At 42.9% G+C, this 10,969-nt stretch overlaps 1 long non-coding RNA gene across 2 annotated transcripts; it reads left to right on the forward strand.

Annotated features, from left to right (window-relative positions):
* Positions 1-6,547: 6,547 nt before the first annotated feature.
* LOC143664879 (uncharacterized) lies at positions 6,548-10,946 on the forward strand. 2 transcript variants are annotated; one of them, XR_013166643.1, is made up of 4 exons: positions 6,548-7,114; positions 8,478-8,582; positions 9,049-9,160; positions 10,760-10,946. It is a non-coding gene; the product is annotated as an uncharacterized LOC143664879 (long non-coding RNA). The 2 variants fall into 2 exon arrangements; XR_013166642.1 differs by lacking the exon at positions 10,760-10,946 and having other exon boundaries at positions 9,049-9,347.
* The last annotated feature ends 23 nt before the right edge of the window (positions 10,947-10,969 follow it).

Consider the following 10,969-nt stretch of genomic DNA (forward strand, 5'->3'; position numbering starts at 1 on the left):
GCCTGGTAGCAAGAAGACATAGACTTTATGTCTGTCTGGGCAGGACTGGGGAAAGCTTTAACGAGGGTGACATTTAATTAAACTGTACGACTAAGATGATGTTTTATTTTTTAAATTCATTCTTTGGTTTTAAAACAAACAATTAACATCTTCAAATTTAAGTGTTTCAAATATTCAAATTCAGTGAAATGTTTCATGCGTAAACTAAAATTTGTAGTTACCAAACACAAATATTACACCTTGTAGTGCACACTTTGTTTCACTGTTTTAGATTTTACAGAGAAATAAAAATTGCAAGGGGCTATGTGAAAATTAACAGAATTGAATTAACATAAGTGATTCTCTGTCTCTACAATCACTGGGCTATTGTTTTTTTCTTAATCCCCACCAGCATATGTGTCCCTTAGACTATGGAGACATGAACTGTGCCCAAAGTGAGCTCCAATGTGTTCAAACTGTTAGGAACTTATTTTGCAATATGTGTGGCTGAGTTGGCATGTGCCAGGACCAACTCTATAACTGGGAGTTTTTCAAGTTAACTTTTTTAAAGAATATGATGTTTATTAAAGGATAAATATTAAAAATGTGCCAGTTGAAGCATATATGCATAGATAAATAGAGAAAGAAAGGGAAAGTAACTCAACAATAATTGCACGATTGTTTAAAATTTAAACCATCAAAAGATTTTATCTCAAAGAAAAATTTTATCACTGACATTGTTTAACATTTATAGAGTATGGTGGTAGTAAAAAGCACACTGACTTTTATTTGGTTTTATTTTTGTATTTTAATTCTTTATAGCAATGTCCTGCTCTATTGCCTGAATTTGTTCTTGGCTGCAATGGCCCTTGACAAGCTCCGTCCCTCCCCCCACCTCGATACTAGGATTTTTTGAGCAAGTAGCTTCCAAAACACAATATGGAATTTTGTCTGGGGATGCTCTCCATGAATTGAAGTGGGGTGGGGTCCTTCTCAGGGCCTGCAGTTGTTTTCTGTTCAGGGTGGAGGCAACAAGCATAGCCCTGGGGGAACTTTGTTAAAGGTGTTGGCACTGCTAACAGCACATAAGTCACACCCTCTTGTCTTCTGGCTTTGGTAATCTAAAATCTACCCCCACCTCAGCCCTTTTTTCCCTCGTTACTCTTGGTATAAATGTTAAGTAAACAAATGTACTTTTAGCTCCTCCACTCTCTTCACCCACCCCAACATCTGGCTAACTATGGGCCTGTCAGTCTCAGTCTCCTTCCTTCCCTCCCTCCCCACCTTCACAGGACCTTCAGACTTACTCACACACCCTCTGGGAGGAGGAACATTCTACCCGTCTTGCTGATTATTTGTTGTTCATGTTGTTCTCTTTAGATGAGCCCCTAAAAGGCTGGCCATCCCTTAGGAGACCAGGAGCCTCTAGAACTGCAGTTATTAGCTCTGGAGCTCTTCTGGCCTGAAATTTATACCTAGGCATGGTAGGGTTCTGCAGGGTTCAACAGCCCTGGCCTGACACTCCTACCCTGGCTCCGGATATAGCTCTGCTGGACTGCCTTCTTGCTCTGTTTTGCCTCATGGAAGTAGTTATAGATCTATGAGATAACAATCTCTTTGGATTTGTGTTAAGGGATCTTACTGTGTTGTATGGAGTCATGTTGAGGGAAGAGGATGAGGCCAGACAGAAGGTGGGGGATGGGGGGTGGGGCTGAGGAGGACATGGTGCCAGGCCAGGCCAGGTTAAGAGTCCTGAAGTAGAAGAAACACTGGTGAAGAGGACAGCATCATCTGACTGGGATTTAGAGAAAAGCCTCTTTTTTTCTGCCATTGGTCCTTCTATCCCATGTTTCCTTAGTGCCCTGAGTGCCTGTCCCTGAAGCCTCCCAGTTGTTTCCCTCCTTCCCTTTGATCCTCTCCCACTGGCCTCCCTGATAAATGTCACTTCCCAGTAACAGCAAGAGCCACCTCCATTGAGCCTTGGTAGGTTGGTAGGGACCTAGCCTCCAGCCAATGGTGGCTCTGAGAGCCTGGAGGCCTCACAGAACACCCGTCTGCCATCTCCTAGGCCCCAAATATGGTGTTGAGGGAACATGGGGTTTCTAGATTCTACCTAATTAGAGAAAGAGAGGCTTCCTTTTGTAGTCCTAAAAAGCCTCTCACGCTATCTGTCCCTCTTCCCCTCTCTATCTTGAATTGCAGTAGTGCACATTGCAGGGAAATGGGTGTTTCTTCCAAGCCACATTCCCAGAGGATGTGAAGCCACCCCCGTTTGTTGGGAGAGATACAATTAAAAAAAAAATCTTCTCCCAACCCAGAAAAACTCTTCACAAAGGTAGAAGAGAAAGAAAAATAATTTTATTATTGAAAAAAGCATTAAACCAAAATGTGATACATCATGGGCAATCTAAAGAGATTTCAAAGAATGAAAGCTCTAGCTCTTTCTTATAGCCAAGCAGATATAACCAATTACATACATGTTCTCATGATAACTGAGAACTACCAGCATAGTAGTTCATCTTAAATTCACCTGGTAACTGGGGTGGTCTTTGTGTTTGCTAATCGCCTCTATCCAAAGGAGCAATAAAACGTCTCATATCTCTGTGATAGGTAGGTAGTTATAATTTGGAGCCAGATGCCTAAGCTAAACTCCCATGGAAATGGGGAGATATGAGTCCTAACTTCTTTGATTTTATATTTCAGAAAGATAGTTCCCAGGTCCTTGAGAAAGATATTTCCAGGTTGTAAAACTGACAAAAGTCATATTTAGTGTCTTAAAATATTTACATACATTTCAAAAGGACATGGGGGGGGGCAAAGAAGTGTAATAAATAAGGTATCAGCGGCTGAGAGAGCACAAATAGAGTCGTGAGGCTTCTCTGAGGTCACTCTTACACAAGCTTCAGTTAAACATTGCTACCTATCATAACTTGCCAAACCCCAACCAAAACCATTTCTGCCAGTTCTAAAGAATACCTAGGGCATTATATAAGATTCTACAAAGGTTCCATGCACTAGAGTAACTTTCCAGAAACCTACAAGCTCCAAATGGGTCCCTGGACTAGATATATCCTGAAATGCAGAGGGGCCAGTCTCCCCAGAATATCAACTAGTTCCATCCCCCTACCCCATATTATTGACAGGCCCTTCCAACATGAAAAAGTATCATCATTTGGACATAGCCTAAATACCCCTAAAAAGTGGCAGAAAGATCAAAGGTGATGGTGGAGTTGTACAGAAAAGGTCGTGTTTAACGAATACGTATGATTGCTGAATCATTATATTGATAGTTCTTTTAGTCTCCAGTATCTTAGAGCAGGTAGAAGTAAAATTGTGGAATTGTAACCTATACCAAACTCTGAAATCTGTTCTACAACTAATTGTTGCGATGTGCTTTCAAATTTATTGCTTTTTTGTATTCATGTTTTCACACACACAAAAAAGTTGATGATAAATGATGATATTGTGAACCACTGATTGTACACTTTGGGTGATTACATGGTATATGAATATATAATATATAGCAATAAAAATAATTTAAATAAATTTTAAAATTAAAAAATAAAGGACATGGAAATGATTCATAAGTTTTACAAATTACACAGTTTCTAAAGAATGATTTGAGAAGAGGAAAGGGGGGTGGAGTTGTTACCAGACAAAGGTGGCGAGTTCTCTGCCTGATTTGCTCAATGTACTGAGACACTGAGTTTCAAAGGGTGAAAGAATATATGCTAGGCGTGAAGCAGGAGATCAGATGGCCTGGATTCGAAATTCTGTCTCCTTGAACTACAGTAATTCTGATAATTTTATCGTATCAAAAGATGAGCAGGTTTGAGGATAATGAGCATAGTGGCTCCAGATGATGTAACTAGAGGGTGATCTAATTACTGAGCCTACACAGATTAATTACATGCTTGGTCACAGAATGTATAAAACATACATAAGAAAATGGTGGCCTTCATACGATGTCAGGCATGGTTTTTAGTGTTCTTATTTATAGGCTAAGGTCTAAGCCACTGTGCATGTCAGGTGGGCCCATTTTGGTTAGATCCAGTTTTGATTATCAAGATAACTTTACACTTGGAATATGTTAGTTCTGGGCTGACTCAAGGCCCTTCATTAATAAGTATTTGGGGCTATATTTAGTGATTTCAAGACTCTAAAGTTGAAAAACTAGATAAATAGGTGCATGTGGAAGTTAGTTACAAGGTTTTTATAATCACAAGGGCACAAGATAAAGGTTATACAATCATTATCAGAGTCGAGGCAGCTAGATTACATTGAAAGATTTCAGATATTTCCCTCTGTACACTCTAATACACCAGAAAGCAAAATGGAACATCTATATAATAAATCAGTAATCAAAATCATCCCTAAAGGGTGCATGGATGTTCAGTAGTAGGATGCTTGCCGGCCATGAGGGAGACCCAGATTTGATTCCCAGCCCATGTGCCCCACACCCCCAAAATAAAATCATCTCCTAAATCTCAATTTCTGGGTTATATGTATAAAGTTTTCAGTGAGTTTGAGTCATTCTAGTGAATCACGAAACTAAGAGATACTTAGAATCTCCATATTTATAGGCCGTTTGCCAAAGGGTGGAAACCCTGTTCCCCAATCTTGTGACTTGTACCTAAAGGGCAGTCTTTTTTTTTTTTAATTAATTTATTTATTAATTTAAAAAATTAAGAACAAATAAAAACATCAGCATATCATTCCATTCTACATATATAATCAGTAATTCTCAATACCATCACATAGTTGCATATTCATCATTTCTTAGAACATTTGCATCAATTCAGAAAAACAAATAAAAAGACAGAAAAAGAAAACGATATCAGAAAAAAAAGATTATACATACCATACCCCTTACCCCTCACTTTCATTTATCACTAGCATTTCAAACTAAATTTAACATTTGTTCCCCCTATTATTTATTTTTATTCCATATGTTCTACTCGGCTGTTGACATGGTAGATAAAAGGAGCATCAGATAAGGTTTTCACAATCACACAGTCACATTGTGAAAACTATATCATTATTCAACCATCATCAAGAAACATGGCTACTGGAACACAGCTCTACATTTTCAGGCAGTTCCCTCCAGCCTCTCCACTACATCTTAAATAACAGGATGACATCTACTTAATGCGTAAGAATAACCTCCAGGATAACCCTGGACTCTGTTTGGAATCTCTCAGCCATTGACACTTTGTCTCATTTCACTCTTCCCCCTTTTGGTAGAGAAGGTTTTCTCAATACCTTGATGCTGAGTCTCAGTTCATTCTAGGGTTTCTCTCAATCCCTAAAGGGCAGTCTTGATTGCCCTTCACCCAAACAGTCTGGCCTAACTCTGGATAGTTGGAGTCAACTGAATTTGGTTGAGTTCCTGCAGTCTTTGCATTTCTTGGCTAGTTTCTGATATATCAATACAGTTGGTGTCAGTGTCAAAAGCCGTGCAGTTCTATTGAAAAGCTTTCTGTAACCCACATAGTGGGGGTTAGCCTCTGTACGTGTTTCTAGAAAACCTAAATGTAGGCTCAAGGGTTGTCTAGGCTAAGAGGCATGAAGCCCAGCACCCTAGGTGGGATGGAGACCTCTAATACAGAAACACTGAACTGGGGAAGGGGGTTTGTGGGGGTGTGCTTCCTCTATTAGAGGAACCCCATCACTTTCAGAACTCTCCTCAACCATCAACAGGGCCCCAAGACCACCTACAAAGCAGCACACAAACCAGGTTCTATTGAGAGCAAATCAGGTTTCCTTTTATTATTTCGTCTTTAGTCAGGAAGTCAGGCCCCAGAGTGGTCCAGGAGCCTGGTTTCTAACCTCCCCTGTCTGCATGGACCTTTTCTTGTGTCCATCATTTCCCTGCCTGTTCACCAATGTATTTTTCTTCCCTGGAAAATTTGCTCTAGAAAACACCTTGATTTCTTCTGCTCCATAACGCCCAAGGCCCAGCGCACGGATCTCCGATCTCTGCTACAGCCTGGATGACAACGGAGCATTATCCTTAAGTCTTCCATTTTCCCCAAGCATTTGGCAGGGCGGCGGGTCTTGAGGCGGCCCCAGGCAGGGTCCGACCCTCCCGACGGAGGGCTGGCCAGAGGGCAGAAGCAGCCGGACCGCGGGACGGGCTCCGGCAGGCCTCGCGCCCCGGCACTGGCCACCCCTGCGGGCGCTCTCCTGCTTGAGCCGGGCCACCTCGCGGGCGATCTGGTCGAAGAAATTCTGCGCCACCACCCGCAGCACGGCCAGTGCGTCCCTCGACAGCGACTCCAGTCAGTGGCGCAGCTGCTGCTGCAGCACTCGCAGCACAATGCGGTGCCTAATGGGCCGCCGGCGACGCTTGCCACGCAGCAGTGGCGGCCTCGGAGACGGCGAACCCCTTTCACGCAGCAACATTTCCGACAGCCCGCCTCCTGGCTGCAAGCTCCTTGCTACGTCCCCCACCCCGTCCACCCAGCCTAGCCCGACCAGGCGCTGGCAATCGGACCGGTAGTTTCCACCTTGCGCGTCGCTTATATAAAGCCATCTGGCCCCGCCCACATGCCGTCACAGAGGGGCGGCTCCCTAACAGCGCTCGGGCATGATTGGTCATGGGCGCAGGCACCACCCACTGATTGGTGGAGGTAAAGGGAAATGGGCTTCCAGTGATCCTGATTGGGTGAAGGCAGAGACAAAGGGAATGAACTCATACAAATAACTTGGGCCCTGGGCAGGGCTGCGGTATAGGAGTTTTGAAGGAATTTAGGGTGTGAACTAAGTACAGGATGCTCCTTCACCTGCTCCAGGGCTTTAGAGCAGCTGAGCTCTTACCTCTCAGGGCTTTAGAGCAGCAGAGCTCTTCCCTCCTTGGTCCAGCGAAGTAAAAGTGGTTTTCCTCTTAGAGAGGATAATGAGATCTCAGAGGGTATAGCAATATTTGCTTTAGCCATGTCCAAAGCTGGGGGTGTAAGAAGGGGGTAGAGTGCTATATAGAATCCAGGAAAAATAAATGCTAAGGGAATATACATATAATGTCAGCCTCTTGGACCCCTATGCATGCTGGGGAGACTGGGAAAAAGAATTTTCTTCATATGAGGAAAAAAATTGGTAGCCTTAGGAGGAGGCTATAAACTACACAGTGATAAAGGTACAAAAAACTCTAATTTAATCCTAGTCTTTGTAACAAGATGCTAAAATGGAACTCAAGGTCTCAAAATAGGCTACAGTCACTAAAGACTAAAAATATTTACCAAGAACTCTGGCGTGCAAAAGGCAGACGGTAACAGTCTTCTACAGGATTTGCAGATGAGAGGACTGGTGACCATTTTTGAGAAACTTAGTCATACCGTACTTCACGGGTATGTAGAAATTGAAGAGAGCCAAGAGAAAAAAAGATTTCTTTGCAGAGGCTTATTGGAAGTCTGGGCATTTCTATTCCCTTTGGGAGGAATTTAGAGTTTTATTATATTGAAGATCAGAGTGAGAGAACCAAGAATATTATTGGGTCTCAAGGAGTAAAGGACTTTTTATTACCTAAGAGTAATCAAGAATTATGATCTCAGTAAGGGGCTGAGAACAGATACCTATTAGTGAACCATGAAGGGAAAGAATATTTTGTTTGCGCCCTATGAAGTCTTGTTCTTTTGATATGTTGCACCTTCATTAATGAGTAAAGTACTTGGAACGAGGTGGGTGTTCTCCTTTCCTACCTTATATTAGTTATGTAAGTTTACTGAGTCATTGGTATCACAAATTAAAAAGGACATGGACAAGGTATACTGGGCTCATCCTAAAGGTGGTTTACGATTGGACACCACGTCACTTGGAATGTTCAGGCTGCAGAGGAGAGGCTGGGTTATCCAACAATTATCATATTTCAACAGTAAAGACACAAGCAAATAAGTTCCTAAAATTTCAGAGGATGGTTGTTGCTATGAATAAGAAAGAATAGGGCACAGTGTGATAGAGAATGACCAGAGAAGTGGCCTTCCTAAGTGGGTGCAATGGTCAAGTTCATGTGTCATCCTGGCTAGGTTGCGGTGTCCAGTTGTTTGGTCAAGCACGCATTGGCTTGGTTATTATTGTGAGGCTATTTCACGATTTCAGGATTTAAATCATGAGTTAGTTGGTTGCACCTGTGACTGATTACATCTACAATCAACAAAGGAGATTAAATGCTTTTAGCAATGACAATCATCCAATCAGCTGAAGGCATTAAAGGGAGAATTGATCATTTCAGCAATAAGTAAGAAGGATTTCTATCTCTAGTTTAACCATCCAGCTTTTCCTGGGGCAATCATCAAAACCTTCATCATAATTCCCAACTTACATCCTGTTCTATAGAATTCAGACTTGCCAATCCCCATGGTCATGTGAGCCATTTATTTGAAATAATACATTTCAAATATTTATATTATATTTATATTATCTACATATTGTATAATGTATACGCATACAGGTATGTGCATGTGTGAGCATGTGCATATCTTATCCCTTTTGTTTCCCTGGAGAATTCTAATACTGGGTGATGTTGGAGCTGGGATTTACGTGATAGAAGGAAGCAACCATATGAAAAGCTGAGGAATGATGACTTCAGACACAGAAAATCCCCTCTGGTATGCTGGGCATATTTGAAAAACAGCAAGAAAGTTAGAGTGGTTAGGACAGAGTAGGCAAAGTGAGGAAACATGGGAGAGGAGGGAGAAAAGTGGCCAACGTCCTGACTAGATAGGGCCTTGAGGCCATGGTTAAGGGTTTTGGATTGCACTAGAGGCCACTGCAAGGTTGTAAACTGGACAGTCTCTTTGAGACCACACCCTCTGCTTTGTGAAGATAAGAGTGGAACTAGGAGGCAGATCAATTAGGAACCTGTTACAATAGACTAGATGAGAGAAGACGATAATGGAGTGGTAGGTTGAAAAATGGCTCCCCAAAGATACAAAGACTTTGCAGATGTGGTTAAATTGAGGATATTAGGATGGAGAGATTATCTGGATTAGCTGATGGGGTGGGGGTGGGGCTAAACAAATTCATAACTATCCTTATAAAAGAGAGAGGAGACAGACAGAGATTTGATTTCAGAAAAGAAGACTGTGTGACCATGGAGGTAGTGATGCATCCACAAGTCAGAGAATGTCGGCCACCAGAGAAGCTTGAAGAGTCAAGGAACAGCTCTTCTCCTAGTGCATCCAGAGTGAGTGTGGCCCTGCCAACATTTTGATTTTGACCCAGTGATAATGAACTTCTGATCTCTAAGCACTGTGAGAGAATAAATTTCTGTTGACTTAAGCCACTAAGTTTGTGGTGATTTTTTGCAGCAGTCATAGTAAACTAATACTGGTGACTGGAAATAGGGTTTTAGCAATTGAGTGGAACAGAAGTGGTTGGATGCAAGACATATTTTTGAAAATAGAACCAATAGGTCTTGTGTTTTTTTGTTTTTTTGGCATGGGCAGGCTGCGGAAGGTCTTGTTAAAGTATAGTGTGTAGAGTGTGAGTGTCTCTGGAGGAGAATCAAGGAAGATTCCTAGGTTTTTGGTGTGAGTAACGAGGCGATGATAGCCCCATTTATTGAGGTGGGAGGGGGGTAGGGATTGAGGTGCCATGTGTTGGCCAGAATAACGTGTGAGAAAATATCATCTAGCATGGTTTGCTCCTCTCTACGTGCTGGACATGTATCATGTGTCAACTCAGTTGACTGTGGACAGCTTAGGCCTATGAGTCTGGAACTGAAAGAGTTAGGCTGGAAATAGAAATCTCAGGGTCCTCAGTGGATTTAAAGCCATGGGCTCTAATTCCATCATCCAAGAAAAGAGCTGTGCTGGTCTGAATCTGTGGTGGACCCCAGAAAAGCCATGCCCTTTGATCCGCATTCAGTATAGCTGGGTGGGAGCATTTTGATTGTTTCCACGAAGATGTGACCCACCCAATTGTGGGTGGTAACTTTTGATTAGATGATTTCTGTGGAGGTGTGTCTCCACCCACTGAAGGTGGAGTTGCTTGCTGGAATCCTTTAAAAGAGGAAACATTTTGGAGAGAGTTCCTTTAGGTAGAGCCACGTGAAAGCCAGCAGACACTGCTATGTCCACCATGTGCCCTTCCAGCTGAGAGAGAAACACTGAAGGTCGTTCGCCTTCTTGAACCAAGGTATCTTTCCCCAGATGCCTTAAATTGGACCTTTCTCAGGTTTAGAACTGTAAACTAGCAACTTATTAAATTTCCCTTTTTAAAAATCATTGTTTCTGGTATATTGCATTCCAGTAGATAGCAAACTATAACAAGAGCACATCAGAAAAGAGAAGTCCAAGACAGGAGGCTGGAGACACTCCTTAAAGAGGAATGGAGGAGGAACCAATGAGAAGTGGAAAACAGAAAAATGTGGAGGGAGCTCTCTGGAAAAGAGGAGGGCAATATCTACATAGTGCAATGCTGCTCAAAGGCAGCGAGGCAGACAGAACTGACCACTGTATTTAGTAATATGGTGGCCAAAAGTGCCCTTGAGAAGCGCACTTAAGTGGAAGCGTGGCGAGGAAAGCTCAATTAGTCACTTGAAGAGACAACCAGAAATGAGAACCAGACCATAGCTGAGCTAAGCAATCTATTCAGAGGAATTCTGATGGGAGCATAGAGTCAAGGAACAGATTTTCCTTGGCAGGGTTCGGGGTCCAGAGACGACTTGTGTGTGCGTCTTTTTTATTAACATACCTAAAATTTGCCATTGTAACCCTTTTATGCGTACAGTTCTTTTCAGTTTGGTTTGAAGGTTGACTCTGCGGCACGTGTTTTCTTGTAGCTGAGAGGCGCAACCCAAGGTGAGGTGCAAGTGAGAACAATCGCAGGCGTGCAGACCAGTGGAGCCGGGTCCGGGAGCAGAAGACCCTCCCCGGAGGCCGGCGAGGCCTTGGTCTTCGGCGCCTGCGCTCGCCCCCGACGGTGCCCGACGCCCGCAGCCTCAGCGCAGCACGCGGGCGGGTTCCACCAGGTCGACGCTTCCCGGCAGGCG

This window comes from Tamandua tetradactyla, chromosome 20 (assembly GCF_023851605.1).
Source record: "Tamandua tetradactyla isolate mTamTet1 chromosome 20, mTamTet1.pri, whole genome shotgun sequence".
NCBI classification, from domain to species: Eukaryota; Metazoa; Chordata; class Mammalia; order Pilosa; family Myrmecophagidae; genus Tamandua; species Tamandua tetradactyla.